Genomic DNA, 19,752 nt, shown 5'->3' with positions numbered 1-19,752 from the left:
TGCCGGTCTTCTTTTGCCCCGTGACCGACTGGGGCCACGCGCTAAAAAAGGCTGGTTATTAAAATTAGGGAAACCTTGGAATGGGGCCATGGGTGGTTGAAAGGTGCCAGGGAAGCCCCAGGGTCCTGGTGGCCACCATGGCTGGTTGGGCATGTTGTATTGACCCCTCTGGTTCTGATATCTTCCGCCCCCTCTACCCCGATTTGGGCCAGCATTAGGTGGCTGATTAGTGGTATCTGAGTCGCTACCAGTGTCAGAGCTAGATCCAGAGTAGTTGGAACCATACCTCCTCCCATTCTTGGTAAAGTCTGGAGCTTTGTAATTATCGCTGGTGTAAGGGTACACCGTTTCCAGTTTGAATTTGTCTAGGTCTTTCTTGAATTTCTCAAGTTTAGTTTGCAATATAGACTCAGCAAATTCCTTGTTAATTCTGTCAGACTCGTCTTTATTTTTCTTGAAGTTAGCGGTGACCGCAGTTTTTATTTGCCCTTGAAGGACCTGTATCTCTACTAGTATTGCGTCTGCTACCCGTTTGGCTGTGCTGATTATTAAAATAAGCCAATCACGGGTGCATCGCCAGGCAATCAAAGACCAGTCACCCAGAAATTTCTTATCAGTAAGAAAAAGACGAGGGGCATTAGTTACTATCAGTCCCGGTGGTGCACAGCTTGCTCTCATGTATTCAGCCATGATAATCCCGTGGGTCTCAGTGCGGGAATGTGATTTCTTCATGGCTAGCAGTTTGGTCCAGTCGTCAGACTTGTTAACTGTGGGTGTGGGGAGAGTGTCCAGAATACTTGGCATGTTATCGAGTATTGATTTGTACATAGCATCATCATAGGCTAAACCATGGCGTTCTTCCATGGTGGAAGTGTGGGTAGGAGCTAGAAAAGCACCGTGAGGAAAGCGCAGGTGTATGACAGATTAGTGCTATTCTTAGTTTATAGAATAGATTTGCTCTCAAATAATGTGAGCACTCAATATAGCCCGCAGCTGCACGCTGCTCAAAGTCATAACAAAACAAACAGTAGGGGAGGGCTAGAGGGACGTTTAAAGACCGATGCCTAAGTAATGTCCCCAAAGGACTCAATTATACACAAGGTACTTAGGGGTCTAGGAGCTGAAACCAGAAAAGTGTTTGCTGCTATAAAACCTATGTCTAGTTAGTACTATAGGAATATAAACAGTAACAGACCGAATCGCCAATAAATGAAACACCTGTAATCGTGAGTCACCCCAGTTGTTTTGGATTCCCATCAAAGTCTTACAAGATCAATATTATCATTTGGTAATCCCTGGCGGGTATTGTGTCTCCTGACCATTGAGATCACAAGCATACCCTCTCGGATGGTTCGGGGTAGCGACCACAATCACACAGGTATCCCAAATGCTGTTGATTCAATGGGAAAGGTGCAGTGCAAAAAGGAATAAGTGGTGATTTAAAATAGGATAGGGAACTAACAAAAGAAATTTTAATAAGCGTTGGCCCCTTCCTGATTAAAAACAAGAACAGACTGGTAAACTTATCGCATTGATAACAAATATCTGCGCGGAGACCAACATGTTTCAGCCTTAGAGGGAGGGACCTCGGGCTTTCTTCAGGGTCTCTGTTCTAGATGGTGCTACTGCCTGTATAAGTGTAGTAAAGTGTGAAAAATTATACAAAAAAACACACAAGTGAAAAGAGCCAGAAAAGGATATAGTGTTCCTTCTTCTGTGCGTACTCCTCTTCGGAAGCAGGTACTCGGTTACTGTAGTCGGGGGACAAACATACAAGTGAAACACTTTCAGCAACCCTGGTCTGAGTATTACCAAACATCGAGTCAAGAACTTTATCAACTTGTGATACTCACCCAGTGCTTCCGGGGAGTGGACCTCACCTCTTCCTGGACCTGGCTCAGGATATGTGAGACCCCGCTCTACGGGAACAGAAACCGACCTCATGGTTATGGTTATGGAGGGATCAAGTAGATCTACTCTCATGCATACTACACGAAGTCAAACGTGTTCTGGACGTAGAGTATACTGTCATACACCTGGACACGCTCTTGTGTCAGTGCCCCTCATTGCACCCACCCGCCGCGAGTCCAAAGGGACTCGAGAGAAGTTCTATTGACAAGGCTATGGGTTGATGTCAAACGTAGCCCGCCGAGGGTGCTAGCGTCTTACCTGTCCGTCGTTGTCTCGAGCTGTGACTGAGTCAGGGGGAGGCTCAGAACAGTGTTCGTCATTCTTACTTGAATGGTTAGAGAAAAAGTTCCCAACCAATCAGCCAGAGATACAACGACGTAACCTCCTACTGAGGCTCGAACTACTCGATGACGTCATACTCAACATTCGGGTAGTTCCAGTGATGTACAAAGGACCCCGTGGGTTTTCAGTGGCCGGTCAAAACTGCCTGGTGGGGAAATTAAGAGAGACTGAACCATGGGATGTCGTCATTCAGTCCGTGTTGATCAGTACCCAATTTGTACACCCATCTTTGCTCTTTGCGAAATAGGAAGTTGGACACATCGCTTACATGGGTGGGGATGTGTGGTTTTTCAAGAACATGCCAATGGAAATCGTTTTCACCATGATTATGCTCGATAAAGTGTTTGGTAAGTTTCGAGATATCTTTTTTGCAGCGGAATGTACTCTTGTGTTCCTGCATTCTCACTCTAACCTTTCTGGTGGTCATGCCAACATATCGCTCGTTACAGATGCATGTGAGGAGATAGATAAGGTTGTTGCTGTTGCAATTGGAGAATTGCCTCAACTCCCAAGGTCGATCTGTCCCGATATCCACGCTAGTGATCTTAGAGGTGAGTGGACAGACAGAACAGTTACCACAAGGGTGGTGGCCTGTAACAGGTGGCAGGTCCCAAAGGGTGCCCACTTCTCTCTTGGCAGTGGTTTTGGGACGGGTATGTACCAGTCGATCCCTTAAGTTTTTGGAGCGTTTGAACGCAAATAGGGGGAATTCAAGTTTGTCCTTCCCGCTATTAAGAATGCGCCAGTGTTTCTTGATAATTTTCTGGACCTTATTTGACTTGGTGTTATAAGTACTCACGAGAGTGAGTCGTTCTGTCGGAGGTTTGGCAGGTTTAGGTTCCAGTAGCGCAGCCCGGTGGTTGTTGGCTGCTCTTTTGCATGAGCGATTCACCAGTCTTTTGGGGTAATGCCTTGCCAGAAGCTGATTGGACAGTTCACCGGCATGTCGTTCAAAACTTTCAGCGGTGGAGCAGTTCCTGCGGACTCGTAGGAATTGCCCAAATGGGAGGTTATCCCTTAGGGCCTTGGGATGTTGACTCTCATACAATAGGAGGGAGTTGCGTGCCATTGGTTTCCGGTAGAGTTCGCTCTGTAGGCCATTCGCTGTACAGTAGACTGAAAGATCCAGGAAGGCTACTCTTTCCTTACTTATTTCAATAGTGAAACGGAGGTAGTCATTTTGATGATTGAGCCATTCGTGGAATTGTAGAATGGATTCTTGGGACCCTCTCCACACTAACAAGACATCGTCTATATATCTCTTCCACCAGATAATAGACGTGAAATGTGGGTTGCTCGCATGTAGTACCGTGGTCTGTTCAAATTTGTGAACATACAGGTTCGCCAGGGACGGGGCAAAAATACTTCCCATGCTGGTTCCAGAGATTTGATGATATATTCGGTCTTCAAACATGAAGAAATTTTCTTTCATTGCTATAGTAGCAAGCGACATGATAAAGGGTACAGGAGTGATGGAGTCAAGCTCAGATTCCTCCAGGATGGTGCGAACGGTGTCTAGAGTGGCATCCTGGGGGATCGATGTGTATAATGACTCAATGTCCAGTGAGACAAGGTAGTCAGTTTCTTGGCAAAAGTCAATTTCCGGGATTACCCTTAGGACATCAGTGGTGTCCTTCAGATACGTTGGCATGGTGTGCACCAGAGGTTTGAGGAAATGATCCGCAAATGCAGATAAAGGTTCCAGTAAGGACCCCTGCCCTGAAATGATAGGTCTGCCAGGAGGAGGTCTTTGTGGTTTGTGTACCTTGGGCAGAGTATAGAAGTATGGCATAGTGGGATTTTTGGCCTGGAGGAATTGTGCCTCTAAGTTGGTTATCCAGCCCTCTGCCAAAGCTTCCTCTACTAGATTCTTGATTTGGTTCATCAATCCTGGAGTGGGGTCGCTGGTCAGTGGTTCATAGGAAGTGCGGATGCTCAGTTGGCGGGAGCATTCCATTCTGTAAGTTTCGACATCCTGGACCACGATGGAACCCCCTTTGTCAGCGGGCTTCACGACTATGGTGTCGTCTTGGCAGAGGGAGTTCAGTGCCTTTCTTTCAGCTGCAGATAAGTTATTGTAACCTGAGTGGGTCGAGTATTGGATTTGGTCAATGTCATTTTTCACAGCTATCTCGAATGCGAGAAGCTGCGGGGGTATGGCATGAGTGGGAGGGGAGGGAAAAGCTGTAACGAGCGATATGTTGGCATGACCACCAGAAAGGTTAGAGTGAGAATGCAGGAACACAAGAGTACATTCCGCTGCAAAAAAGATATCTCGAAACTTACCAAACACTTTATCGAGCATAATCATGGTGAAAACGATTTCCATTGGCATGTTCTTGAAAAACCACACATCCCCACCCATGTAAGCGATGTGTCCAACTTCCTATTTCGCAAAGAGCAAAGATGGGTGTACAAATTGGGTACTGATCAACACGGACTGAATGACGACATCCCATGGTTCAGTCTCTCTTAATTTCCCCACCAGGCAGTTTTGACCGGCCACTGAAAACCCACGGGGTCCTTTGTACATCACTGGAACTACCCGAATGTTGAGTATGACGTCATCGAGTAGTTCGAGCCTCAGTAGGAGGTTACGTCGTTGTATCTCTGGCTGATTGGTTGGGAACTTTTTCTCTAACCATTCAAGTAAGAATGACGAACACTGTTCTGAGCCTCCCCCTGACTCAGTCACAGCTCGAGACAACGACGGACAGGTAAGACGCTAGCACCCTCGGCGGGCTACGTTTGACATCAACCCATAGCCTTGTCAATAGAACTTCTCTCGAGTCCCTTTGGACTCGCGGCGGGTGGGTGCAATGAGGGGCACTGACACAAGAGCGTGTCCAGGTGTATGACAGTATACTCTACGTCCAGAACACGTTTGACTTCGTGTAGTATGCATGAGAGTAGATCTACTTGATCCCTCCATAACCATAACCATGAGGTCGGTTTCTGTTCCCGTAGAGCGGGGTCTCACATATCCTGAGCCAGGTCCAGGAAGAGGTGAGGTCCACTCCCCGGAAGCACTGGGTGAGTATCACAGGTTGATAAAGTTCTTGACTCGATGCTTGGTAATACTCAGACCAGGGTTGCTGAAAGTGTTTCACTTGTATGTTTGTCCCCCGACTACAGTAACCGAGTACCTGCTTCCGAAGAGGAGTACGCACAGAAGAAGGAACACTATATCCTTTTCTGGCTCTTTTCACTTGTGTGTTTTTTTGTATAATTTTTCACACTTTACTACACTTATACAGGCAGTAGCACCATCTAGAACAGAGACCCTGAAGAAAGCCCGAGGTCCCTCCCTCTAAGGCTGAAACATGTTGGTCTCCGCGCAGATATTTGTTATCAATGCGATAAGTTTACCAGTCTGTTCTTGTTTTTAATCAGGAAGGGGCCAACGCTTATTAAAATTTCTTTTGTTAGTTCCCTATCCTATTTTAAATCACCACTTATTCCTTTTTGCACTGCACCTTTCCCATTGAATCAACAGCATTTGGGATACCTGTGTGATTGTGGTCGCTACCCCGAACCATCCGAGAGGGTATGCTTGTGATCTCAATGGTCAGGAGACACAATACCCGCCAGGGATTACCAAATGATAATATTGATCTTGTAAGACTTTGATGGGAATCCAAAACAACTGGGGTGACTCACGATTACAGGTGTTTCATTTATTGGCGATTCGGTCTGTTACTGTTTATATTCCTATAGTACTAACTAGACATAGGTTTTATAGCAGCAAACACTTTTCTGGTTTCAGCTCCTAGACCCCTAAGTACCTTGTGTATAATTGAGTCCTTTGGGGACATTACTTAGGCATCGGTCTTTAAACGTCCCTCTAGCCCTCCCCTACTGTTTGTTTTGTTATGACTTTGAGCAGCGTGCAGCTGCGGGCTATATTGAGTGCTCACATTATTTGAGAGCAAATCTATTCTATAAACTAAGAATAGCACTAATCTGTCATACACCTGCGCTTTCCTCACGGTGCTTTTCTAGCTCCTACCCACACTTCCACCATGGAAGAACGCCATGGTTTAGCCTATGATGATGCTATGTACAAATCAATACTCGATAACATGCCAAGTATTCTGGACACTCTCCCCACACCCACAGTTAACAAGTCTGACGACTGGACCAAACTGCTAGCCATGAAGAAATCACATTCCCGCACTGAGACCCACGGGATTATCATGGCTGAATACATGAGAGCAAGCTGTGCACCACCGGGACTGATAGTAACTAATGCCCCTCGTCTTTTTCTTACTGATAAGAAATTTCTGGGTGACTGGTCTTTGATTGCCTGGCGATGCACCCGTGATTGGCTTATTTTAATAATCAGCACAGCCAAACGGGTAGCAGACGCAATACTAGTAGAGATACAGGTCCTTGAAGGGCAAATAAAAACTGCGGTCACCGCTAACTTCAAGAAAAATAAAGACGAGTCTGACAGAATTAACAAGGAATTTGCTGAGTCTATATTGCAAACTAAACTTGAGAAATTCAAGAAAGACCTAGACAAATTCAAACTGGAAACGGTGTACCCTTACACCAGCGATAATTACAAAGCTCCAGACTTTACCAAGAATGGGAGGAGGTATGGTTCCAACTACTCTGGATCTAGCTCTGACACTGGTAGCGACTCATATACCACTAATCAGCCACCTAATGCTGGCCCAAATCGGGGTAGAGGGGGCGGAAGATATCAGAACCAGAGGGGTCAATACAACATGCCCAACCAGCCATGGTGGCCACCATGACCCTGGGGCTTCCCTGGCACCTTTCAACCACCCATGGCCCCATTCCAAGGTTTCCCTAATTTTAATAACCAGCCTTTTTTAGCGCGTGGCCCCAGTCGGTCACGGGGCAAAAGAAGACCGGCACGGGGACAACCTCAGGTCCAATGGGAGGACACAGCAGGCCCACACGCAGGGACCAGGAGCCACACAAGGAGGGGTGCCCAAGAGTGACCAATACCACCAGTGAGAGCCTGGTAGTCAACCTCAGCCAACGTACTCTCACAGATTTGGAAGAAGCAGTCCTTAATAAAGGGCTTGGATTTGTAACCACAGATGAGGGAGACCCGTTCCTACTCCAAATCGAGTTAGCTCAGTTTTTTCGTAAACTCAGGCTCCACTACTTTTTCAAACCGAAAAACAGCGATGACATTCGCATTGAACCTGATAACAACACAGGTCTCAGGAACAAATCCACCTTTCTCCCTCCCACTCATGCCATACCCCCGCAGCTTCTCGCATTCGAGATAGCTGTGAAAAATGACATTGACCAAATCCAATACTCGACCCACTCAGGTTACAATAACTTATCTGCAGCTGAAAGAAAGGCACTGAACTCCCTCTGCCAAGACGACACCATAGTCGTGAAGCCCGCTGACAAAGGGGGTTCTATCGTGGTCCAGGATGTCGAAACTTACAGAATGGAATGCTCCCGCCAACTGAGCATCCGCACTTCCTATGAACCACTGACCAGCGACCCCACTCCAGGATTGATGAACCAAATCAAGAATCTAGTAGAGGAAGCTTTGGCAGAGGGCTGGATAACCAACTTAGAGGCACAATTCCTCCAGGCCAAAAATCCCACTATGCCATACTTCTATACTCTGCCCAAGGTACACAAACCACAAAGACCTCCTCCTGGCAGACCTATCATTTCAGGGCAGGGGTCCTTACTGGAACCTTTATCTGCATTTGCGGATCATTTCCTCAAACCTCTGGTGCACACCATGCCAACGTATCTGAAGGACACCACTGATGTCCTAAGGGTAATCCCGGAAATTGACTTTTGCCAAGAAACTGACTACCTTGTCTCACTGGACATTGAGTCATTATACACATCGATCCCCCAGGATGCCACTCTAGACACCGTTCGCACCATCCTGGAGGAATCTGAGCTTGACTCCATCACTCCTGTACCCTTTATCATGTCGCTTGCTACTATAGCAATGAAAGAAAATTTCTTCATGTTTGAAGACCGAATATATCATCAAATCTCTGGAACCAGCATGGGAAGTATTTTTGCCCCGTCCCTGGCGAACCTGTATGTTCACAAATTTGAACAGACCACGGTACTACATGCGAGCAACCCACATTTCACGTCTATTATCTGGTGGAAGAGATATATAGACGATGTCTTGTTAGTGTGGAGAGGGTCCCAAGAATCCATTCTACAATTCCACGAATGGCTCAATCATCAAAATGACTACCTCCGTTTCACTATTGAAATAAGTAAGGAAAGAGTAGCCTTCCTGGATCTTTCAGTCTACTGTACAGCGAATGGCCTACAGAGCGAACTCTACCGGAAACCAATGGCACGCAACTCCCTCCTATTGTATGAGAGTCAACATCCCAAGGCCCTAAGGGATAACCTCCCATTTGGGCAATTCCTACGAGTCCGCAGGAACTGCTCCACCGCTGAAAGTTTTGAACGACATGCCGGTGAACTGTCCAATCAGCTTCTGGCAAGGCATTACCCCAAAAGACTGGTGAATCGCTCATGCAAAAGAGCAGCCAACAACCACCGGGCTGCGCTACTGAAACCTAAACCTGCCAAACCTCCGACAGAACGACTCACTCTCGTGAGTACTTATAACACCAAGTCAAATAAGGTCCAGAAAATTATCAAGAAACACTGGCGCATTCTTAATAGCGGGAAGGACAAACTTGAATTCCCCCTATTTGCGTTCAAACGCTCCAAAAACTTAAGGGATCGACTGGTACATACCCGTCCCAAAACCACTGCCAAGAGAGAAGTGGGCACCCTTTGGGACCTGCCACCTGTTACAGGCCACCACCCTTGTGGTAACTGTTCTGTCTGTCCACTCACCTCTAAGATCACTAGCGTGGATATCGGGACAGATCGACCTTGGGAGTTGAGGCAATTCTCCAATTGCAACAGCAACAACCTTATCTATCTCCTCACATGCATCTGTAACGAGCGATATGTTGGCATGACCACCAGAAAGGTTAGAGTGAGAATGCAGGAACACAAGAGTACATTCCGCTGCAAAAAAGATATCTCGAAACTTACCAAACACTTTATCGAGCATAATCATGGTGAAAACGATTTCCATTGGCATGTTCTTGAAAAACCACACATCCCCACCCATGTAAGCGATGTGTCCAACTTCCTATTTCGCAAAGAGCAAAGATGGGTGTACAAATTGGGTACTGATCAACACGGACTGAATGACGACATCCCATGGTTCAGTCTCTCTTAATTTCCCCACCAGGCAGTTTTGACCGGCCACTGAAAACCCACGGGGTCCTTTGTACATCACTGGAACTACCCGAATGTTGAGTATGACGTCATCGAGTAGTTCGAGCCTCAGTAGGAGGTTACGTCGTTGTATCTCTGGCTGATTGGTTGGGAACTTTTTCTCTAACCATTCAAGTAAGAATGACGAACACTGTTCTGAGCCTCCCCCTGACTCAGTCACAGCTCGAGACAACGACGGACAGGTAAGACGCTAGCACCCTCGGCGGGCTACGTTTGACATCAACCCATAGCCTTGTCAATAGAACTTCTCTCGAGTCCCTTTGGACTCGCGGCGGGTGGGTGCAATGAGGGGCACTGACACGAGAGCGTGTCCAGGTGTATGACAGTATACTCTACGTCCAGAACACGTTTGACTTCGTGTAGTATGCATGAGAGTAGATCTACTTGATCCCTCCATAACCATAACCATGAGGTCGGTTTCTGTTCCCGTAGAGCGGGGTCTCACATATCCTGAGCCAGGTCCAGGAAGAGGTGAGGTCCACTCCCCGGAAGCACTGGGTGAGTATCACAGGTTGATAAAGTTCTTGACTCGATGCTTGGTAATACTCAGACCAGGGTTGCTGAAAGTGTTTCACTTGTATGTTTGTCCCCCGACTACAGTAACCGAGTACCTGCTTCCGAAGAGGAGTACGCACAGAAGAAGGAACACTATATCCTTTTCTGGCTCTTTTCACTTGTGTGTTTTTTTGTATAATTTTTCACACTTTACTACACTTATACAGGCAGTAGCACCATCTAGAACAGAGACCCTGAAGAAAGCCCGAGGTCCCTCCCTATAAGGCTGAAACATGTTGGTCTCCGCGCAGATATTTGTTATCAATGCGATAAGTTTACCAGTCTGTTCTTGTTTTTAATCAGGAAGGGGCCAACGCTTATTAAAATTTCTTTTGTTAGTTCCCTATCCTATTTTAAATCACCACTTATTCCTTTTTGCACTGCACCTTTCCCATTGAATCAACAGCATTTGGGATACCTGTGTGATTGTGGTCGCTACCCCGAACCATCCGAGAGGGTATGCTTGTGATCTCAATGGTCAGGAGACACAATACCCGCCAGGGATTACCAAATGATAATATTGATCTTGTAAGACTTTGATGGGAATCCAAAACAACTGGGGTGACTCACGATTACAGGTGTTTCATTTATTGGCGATTCGGTCTGTTACTGTTTATATTCCTATAGTACTAACTAGACATAGGTTTTATAGCAGCAAACACTTTTCTGGTTTCAGCTCCTAGACCCCTAAGTACCTTGTGTATAATTGAGTCCTTTGGGGACATTACTTAGGCATCGGTCTTTAAACGTCCCTCTAGCCCTCCCCTACTGTTTGTTTTGTTATTATATAATTGGAGTATACCTGAATGACAGATTTAATTTACTTAAAAGCCCCTTGTAAAGTGGTATACCATATACCCAGGGACTGATTGTGCCGCCCAAAGAAATAGCATTTCAAACCTGTCTCAAGCCTGCTACTGCAGTGCCTGTGCTGCAGTGTACTGCCACTTCGACTTGGCATTTAAAACTACTTACCAAGCCTTAAACTCCAATTTTATTACATATCAGTAACCCCTAAGGTAGGCCCTAAGTAGTCCTAGGGGCATCATGCTATGTAAGTAAAAGGTAAGACATGTACTGTGGTAGTTTGTATGTCCTAGTAGTATCAAACAGTCTATTACATTTTTCACTACTGTGAGGTCTGCCCCTCTCATAGGTTAGCATTGGGTATTCCCTTATACTTTTTGGGGGGTAATTCCATATCAGAGAGGAGAAGCCTTATTTATTTATTGATAAATCCTGTCTACTGGTGAGGTTGGATTTAATCTTACTATTGTATAAATGCCATTTTTAGAGAGTGAGCATTTCTCTGCACTTACTGCTCTATTTGCATGAAAACCTGTCTTCAATTGACGTCTGGATTGGGCTGCGAGACAGCTACATATGTGCATTCCCTGTAGACAGCCACAACACAGGTCACTCAACTGCAACTGCATTCATCTGCATTCTGATTGGCCTGGGGGAGAGCTCCGCTCCCCTTACCGCAAATATGTTCAAGAACGATAATTTATGTCAGTAAGTACAGTATACCTACATCTTATAATCATGTGTGTTTAAATAATTTGTCGTTAGATCGTTTAAATATTGAAAAGGATCTGTTTTTAATAGACATTTTACAAAAACAACTGGTACATTTGGGAATTCTGTAAAGGAAAAACCCAACTGCAGTGACATTGCCAACCACAATGCCGTGACTCGGATTTGAACCGAGGTTGCTGCGGCCACAACGCAGAGTACTAACCACTATACGATCACGGCGAGCTACTTGGGCTCAATAACGTACAGTGACATGAAGAAATTATAATTCGGAACACTCAGGGCTACTACTGTGATAGGCTGAATGTGTTCATTGCTTCCTCATTCCTTATACAAAGGCTTTATCTCCTCAGTGGTTGATAGGCTGAAACCGTTTTCTGGCCGCCTGCTTGTGAACTGGCAGGAGTCAAAGATCACACATACACTGGTGGGCCTGTGATGGGACACCAATGCAGAGAAACACACCTGGCGCAGATATTCTATTCTGTTTATTAGACCTGCATCTCCCCTGTACCTCCTCAAGCCATCTGTATGTGAAGCAAGAAAGAGTTAAGGAACGGTCCATCTACACTTTTATTGGGAGGATGCTGCCGTGAGCTCCTCCCAGCTAATCACACAAACAGCAGTAAAGCAAGATAACTACAAAGTTAGGGGGGACTGCATGGTTAGGTTTTTGAGGAATTATTGAAACTGACCTCAGTGACCCATAATCAGAGCTGTGGCTAATGACTGCATGCCTAATTATGATGAAGCAAGCACCATGGCTCGTAGGGGCCCCACAACACACTTTTCTTAGCTCATTGAATTAAAGTATAAACTCCTGCCATGTGTGAGTGGTAAAGGCTTGGTAATTTTGTTGCTTTTCAAATTCACGTCTGATAACAAGACGAAGGAACATTGGGGCATCAGACTCTTTGGAAAGTAGCCACCAACTGCAGAGAAAGAGAGAAAGAGGGAAAAGGCAGTATGAGGTGTGGAGAAGGGGGCGTGGCTTGGGCGCCGATGGCGATGGTCGCCTGAGAGCTCGGCTCCGGGACTGAGCCCGTGATTATCCTGTAAATCGGAGGCTGCGGGGCACCCCAGCCCCCGCATTCTGCTGATCGGCCCGACGGAGACCTGCCGGGGCCCTTGGCGCAGTCCGAACGAGCGGTGACCCGGCGGAAAATCGAAGTTTGTGGAACTGCGGAGTGCGACCCAACATGGCGCCCGGACTTCATTGTCCCCCTGGCCGGATCCATTAGACTGGAGGAGCATCACTAACAGCGGCGCACCCCCTGCACTTCCGTCTCCCAGAGATGTGAGGATCTGGACATCGGTCAGATCGGACTCTTTCAACGAGGATCGCACTTGGATGGGCAGATGCCCTCGCTATAGTGGATCCCGCACGCGGACGCCTAAAGGTCCCGACAGTGGCCCCACTCCCTACACCGCACTTGGCTACTTTTTCCTGGCCGACCCACTTCCATGGGAGGCGCAACCCTTTGGCGCCGCAAATCATCCGGTGGAGTTGGTGACCCTCACTCCGGGACTCTATCGGCCGTACGGGCCTGCCCAACCTGGCGACGATTGTCTCCGCCTCCTCCTCGGTGCCCTCAGACGACGTGGTGGTGGCGCGAGCCGAAGCTGAGAAGGTCCAACAGGCCCTGGAGACGGGGATCTCCGGCACTCGACCTGAGGCCCAGCAACCGGGAGAGTCATAGCCGGCGCCTGCACTCGGAGGCGCCTGCTCCTGGACCCGCACTGTGTGCTCCCGGCGACATGGGGAAACCTAGAGGAGCCAAGGGGGCTACCCCAGCCGCTTCAGACTCGGAGACCCAGGACAAAGAGGAACGTGGGGACCCAGAGAGTTCTGGCGGTGCATCAATGCAGCAGCAATTTGACCGCGTCTTGGAGGCGATTGCGACCACGCGCTCGGCCCTCCAGCAGGACATTGCCCAGGTAGCGACGAGCCTAGGCCTCCTTAGAGCGGATCACGGCAAACTTTCGGACAGGGTCAAGGAAGTGGAGAGCTCGGTGAAAACCTTGGAGCCGGCGCAGCGAACCTTGGCTGCGACTATGAAGGATGCCCTGTCCCGGATTACGGCCCTGGAGCAGAGAGCGGAGGATGCGGAAGGCCGTAACAGGAGGAACAACATTCGTGTGGTGGGCCTGCCGGAAAAGATTGAGGATGGCGACATGGTGGCATACTTGGAAGCCTGGCTCCGAGACACGGTGGCCCCGGAGGGTCTATCCTCCTTCTACACCCTGGAGCGTGCCCATAGAGTCCCAGCGAGGCCACCGCAACAGGGACGTGCCCCGCGACCAGTGGTGGCGAGGTTATTGCACTTTCGGGACAGAGACCTCATCCTCAATGCCGCCAGACATAATGGTCCATTCGAAGTGGCGAACAGCCAGGTGAACATCTTCCCGGATTACACCTATGAAACTCAACGCAGAAGGTTTTCCTTCCTGGCGGTCAAGCGCGAGCTCAGGAGCGAGGGCATCCAATACTCGCGCCTATTTCCTGCGAGGCTCCGCATAATTGTCGATGACAAGACTCAATTCTTTGATACCCCGGAGGATGTCTGTAACTGGCTTGAACTCTATAGAGCAGGGAAAGATGGCTTCGGCTCCTCATCTCAGCAGGCGACGGAGCCGGAGCAGAGACGGCGGTCCAAAAGGATTCGGAGTCGCCGTGGCCGCTCAGGCGGACCCTCAACTGCGGAGACATCGACGGAGTGGAAGGGAGTGCTGGAGGTGTTATCTGCGCTGTCTGGCTCACGGGACGATGCCATTGAGGAGGAAGCGGACCCTGGGGACGAGGGGGTACCAACGGACTCCGAGGAATCGGTGACTGATAGCGTCCATACGCCGGTGATCACACCGAAATCGGTGGAGGACCTTCTGGATGGGCAGGGTTAACGGGGTGAGCTACTTCCTTTTGGGTGGGGGCCCGGCACGGGGGTGGCGGGTGCCGACAATTGATGCTGACTCCCAGGGGAGGGGGGGTGGGGTGCCTTGTTTTTGCCCCGAGGGTTTTTGGCACTGTTTTGGGCTTGCCTTAGTCCTGGTGGCCTGAGCGTCGAGGGCCCACTGCCACCGCCCGGCCCGCACCTGGCCCTTAAGGCCTTCCTACGGTGGCGACCGCAGGATTAGTGAGGGATAGTGGGTTTTTGGAGGGTATGGTTTGGATGGGAACTAGATGGTGCTATTTGGGTCCTGTTCTGGGGTGGGTGGATGAGGGTTTGGTTCATACTTGGGTTGTTAAGTTTTGGTTGGGGAAAATGGCCGCCATCAGTGCTGGGATGATTGATGCCCTTTCTTTGTTGGGACCCAGATGGGGAGACTTTGCGAGAACGATATGGGACAATGGCTGATGTTGCTAATCTGAAATGTATTACTTGGAACGTGCGGGGGCTTCATATCATGTCTAGGCGTCACAAAGTCCACGCTTATTTAGTGCGTAGGGGGGTACAAATGGCGCTGCTACAGGAGACTCATCTGAACAAGGCGGAAGGGGCGGCGCTACAGCGTAGATGGAGGGGGCAGGTCTTTTGCACTTCGTACTCCGCGTATGCCAGAGGGGCGCTGATTTGGGTTAGAGCTGGGGTTCCCTTCCAGGTCACGAAAACAGTGATAGATCCAGAGGGGCGATAAGTGGCCATTTCGGGCACTTTGGGAGGGAGAGATCTAAACGTTTGCTGTGTGTACGCTCCCAATATAGACCAGACTGCCTTCCTTTCCAGGTTATCAGGCTCGTTGGCCCACTTCTTCTCCGGGCCCCTCCTGCTCGGTGGAGATTTCAACTCAGTAGTGGATGTGGACACTGACCGCTCGCATCCACCCCTCCCTGATTCTCCGGTTCGCCGCATGGCTAAGGGTCGTAGGGACTGGCAGACTCATTGGGGTCTAACGGATATCTGGAGGGCGCAGCACCCCACAACTAGGGACTATTCCTACTTCTCGAGCCTCCATGAGTTGCACGTTAGACTGGACGGATTTCTTGGCTCGCCTGAACTGGTTTCGGCAGCGGTCCGGTCTGAATATTTGACCAGGACCATATCAGATCATAACACCCTCCTGCTGGACCTTCGTTGGTTTCCCGGGGTGCCTGCGGTGCCCACCTGGAAGTTACGGCCCGAGATCCTTGAGGACAGTGTTTTCAGAGCGGACCTAGGCGATAAGATCTCGGAGTACTTTGCGTCCAACGGTGGCACCGCGAGCTCGAGAGCGTTAGAGTGGGATGCTTTTAAGGTGGTGGTGAGGGGGTACTGTATTTCTAAAAAGGTCGGCATGAGGCGAATTATCCTCGCCGACCTAGATACAGCGGACCGGAAGCTCCGCGAGTTGGAACTCCGCCGCCCCGGGCGCCCTGAATTACAGGCACGCACAGCGGAGGCGAAGGAGGCGGTAGCGGCGGAGGTCGAACGGCTGCGCTGTTTTGACTACAAGGCCTATACGGTTCGGTCCCTCGCAGAGGGGGATAGGTCGAGCGCGCTGCTGGCATGGCTTGCCAACCCTACGCGCCAATCCTCATTGATGACGTCCATGCGCAAGGCAAACGGGACTGTAGTATACACTCAGCCTGAGATTCTGAGCTGCTACCGGCAATACTACGAACGTTTGTACCGCAGTCGCTCTGCCCGAGACCCTGACCTGCTTACTAATTATCTACGGCCTCTGGAGCTCCGAACAGTGGAGCAGGACGTGGCGAAAGCCCTGGGGTCCGACATAGAACTGGGAGAGATCCGTAGCGCCATTAAAAAGATGGCGCGGAATAAGACCCCGGGCCTAGACGGCCTTCCTGTGGAGTTCTATGCAGCTTATGCTGATCTCCTAGCCCCTAGGTTATTAATAGTATACAGAGAGGCGAAGAGGCTTGGGCGACTCCCGGGCTCGATGTGCGAGGCCTTGGTGGTTCCCCTCCTCAAGCCCGGAAGGGACTCATCCGATCCGGGGTCTTACCGTCCCTTATCAATGCTGACGGTTGACTATAAAATACTGAGCAGCATCTTGGCCTCGAGGCTGCTGGGGCACATGAGGTCCCTGGTACATGAGGACCAAGCTGGATTTATCCCCAGGCGTAACACGACCATGAACATTCGCAGGTTGTTCCGCTTGCTAGGAGAACCGCTTGCGGACGCCCCGTGCCCGGTTGTCTTATCGGTAGACTTAGAGAAGGCTTTTGACAGCCTGGAATGGGACTACCTTTGCACTGTGCTACGGAGGTTCGGCCTCGGTGAGGGCTTCATCAGGTGGACCAAGGTCCTGTATGCCTCTGCATCGGCCAGGGTTCGGGCGGGACCGCTAATTTCCTCACAATATCCGGTGGAGAGGGGCACGAGGCAGGGATGTTCGTTATCCCCACTTCTCTTTGCGCTGGTGGTGGAGCCACTCGCGCTGCATCTCCGGTCGGGAGCCCATTATACGGGCCTGTGGACTCCTTCGGGCCCGCACTACATTTCGCTGTATGCAGACGACCTGCTGCTCTTCCTCGAGGACCCGTTCGCTGCCTTGCATGGAGCTGCGACGGCGCTCACGGAGTTTGGGGAGGTCTCGGGCCTCCGGGTGAATTGGACTAAGACCTGTCTTTTCCCGGTTCGCAGGGGCACCCCTAGCCCTGCTCTCAGTAGGGAGATTAGGTGGGAACCTGACTGCTTTAAGTACCTGGGGGTGTACGTCTATCATGAACCATCTGACCTCCTGGATGGGAACATTGCCCGCGGCACTCGAGCACTTCGAGGCAGTATGGACTTCTGGGCCACGCTACCGCTCTCTGTGGCAGGGCGGATCGCTTTGCTCAAAATGGTGGCGCTTCCCAGGTTGTTGTATTATTTCCGGACACTACCGATCTGGGTCCCACCGGCCACGTTTCGACTATTACGATCAATGATAGTCGGATTCCTCTGGGGCTCGGGCCGCCGACGGGTGGCCCTCAAGACCCTGATGAGGCCGAAGGCTGAGGGTGGGCTTGCGGTGCCGGACTTTGAAAAGTATTATTTAGCGGCGCAGCTCCAGACCTTCACCCAGGAGATCGCCCGGGAATTCCGGGGCCCAGAAGACAGAAGGGGTACGGGTATAGCCAGGCATGTTCTCTCCTTCATAGCGCTGCGACAACGTTTGGCCTTACAGGACTTGTCGCTTGAGGAGCGGACCGTTCGCCTGTGTTGGAACCGAGCTCACGCCCGGGGCCACCTGAGAATACCGTATGCGCCCGAAATACCTTTGGGGATGCTGACGGCTTTGCCCCATGGCGGCGATTGGTCACGGTTGGCGAACTGGGAGGACGCAGGCTTACAGCTGATAGGTGACCTATACGAGGACGGGGCGCTCTTGCCCTTTCAGGAGCTCATTGATCGCTTCGAGATTCCTCGCTGCGACTTTCTGCTGCACTCGGCCCTAGTCCGAGCGATCCAGGCGCACTGGAAATGCGGGCAGGAGGAACCCCCTTTATCTCCGGTGTGCCAATACGTGATGATGTCTGCGGGCACGGTGAAGGCGGTCACTTGCCTCTACGGCAGACTGATCAATGAGGGGCTGGCTCCCCTCACTACTCTGAGAACCCGTTGGGAGGAGGACATTGGCAAGGAGATCCCGGAGACGACCTGGTCCCAACTGGTGCGGCGAGCCTGGAAGGGCACACGCCACGCCCGCTTTCAATTGGTCCACTACTACGTGCTCCATAGAGCATATCTGACCCCGGTGAAAATCAGGCGATATTTTGCTACGAGTTCGGCGGACTGCCCCAGGTGCCCGGCCCAGGAGGCGGACCTTCTCCACATGTTGTGGGCCTGCCCGGGATTGTCCTCCTATTGGGTAGAAGTGGGGAAGACCCTGGAGGAGGTGACGGGGAGATCCTTATCGTTTGACGCGGCGGTGGGACTCCTGCACTGGTTCCCTCATACCCCCAAGAACAAAATATCTAGCAAGTTCATCGATTTAGGGCTGCTCCTTGCTAAACGAGAGGTGACCAGGAACTAGAAGGCACGAGCTGGTCCGACAGGAAGCCGGTGGCACAGCGAACTTATGAAGTGGGCGGCGGGGGAGAGCACACTGAGATACCAGCTAGCTTGGAGGCAGCGTAATGAGAAGGCACAGGAGGCAGCACTGGAGTGGGAGACGTTAGTGCAGGCCCTTAGGGATTATTGCGCCCCCAGTGACTCTGAAAGTGAGGAAGCAGCTCGCCCCAAGTCCCGATAGTCGATTGCACTTTTCAGCTCTGTTGCTTTCCCCATGGGTCCTTTCGCAGATCCTGTTGCGGTTGTTACCGTGCGCTGATGGCGGGGTTGGGTAGGGTTTACTTTGGTTCATAGCGTTTTGAGGGTGGGGTTTTCTTTCTGGGTTTTATAGGCTTGTTTGGAAAAGCAGATGACGGACAGTGGATCATCCGGACCAGCTTCGACATCCTGCTGAGCCCCCATTGAATTTCGCTGCCCGCCCCCAGGGTTGTGGGCTGAATGGCTGTGTACGAGAAGTACGGCTGGGGGACGGAGGGTTGTGTCTCATTGATTTTGCTTGTTCTATAATGCTGGTCGATTATGTAACGATTTACTGATTCCTGCAATAAAAATATATTAAAAAAAAAAAATAAATGAGGTGTGGAGAAAACAGCAGCAGGTACAAGGAGCTCAAATGAGATTAATGGCGCCTAAATAGAGCACGTAAAGGAACAGTTACAAATCTAAGAAAAGGGAAAGAAAAGACTAGGAAAAAATACAGAAAGAGCTTGTAGATGAAATTCTCTTCCAGGAACAGCAGGTTAAGAGAAATTACACAGGGAGCAGTTAAGCTTGTAACACGGGGGAGAATAGAAAAGAAAATGCAGTTTTATGAAGTGTGTTTGCCTAATCCAGCTAGCACTTTTATTTTATTTCTCTATTTCTTTTATTGGTAAAGTAAGTTTCAAGTGCATGCACAGGTACGACCGAGAGAGCCAGGGTATAATAATTTCAAGCGTTTGCCCCAGCACTAATGAAGGACGAGAGTTATAGCAAAGATATGAAAAGGGGAGCGATAATAAATATGTGATATGGCAATAGTGACACCAAAATAAGCCACCTATTTATAAAACTGACATGGAAGAAATACTAAAGGTTAACTTCTGAAATTGTAGCCGATGTTAAAAAGATT

General features: G+C 49.8%; 1 non-coding gene across 1 annotated transcript; it reads right to left on the bottom strand.

Annotated features, from left to right (window-relative positions):
* Nucleotides 1-11,793: 11,793 nt before the first annotated feature.
* TRNAH-GUG (transfer RNA histidin (anticodon GUG)) lies at nucleotides 11,794-11,865 on the bottom strand. The gene has a single exon. It is a non-coding gene; the product is annotated as a tRNA-His (tRNA).
* Nucleotides 11,866-19,752: the final 7,887 nt, after the last annotated feature.

The sequence above is a fragment of the Lissotriton vulgaris genome, unplaced genomic scaffold (assembly GCF_964263255.1).
Source record: "Lissotriton vulgaris unplaced genomic scaffold, aLisVul1.2 SCAFFOLD_301, whole genome shotgun sequence".
In the NCBI taxonomy this organism is placed as follows: Eukaryota; Metazoa; Chordata; class Amphibia; order Caudata; family Salamandridae; genus Lissotriton; species Lissotriton vulgaris.
Note: the sequence above shows the minus strand (reverse complement) of the source record. Positions and strands in the feature narration are given on the sequence as shown.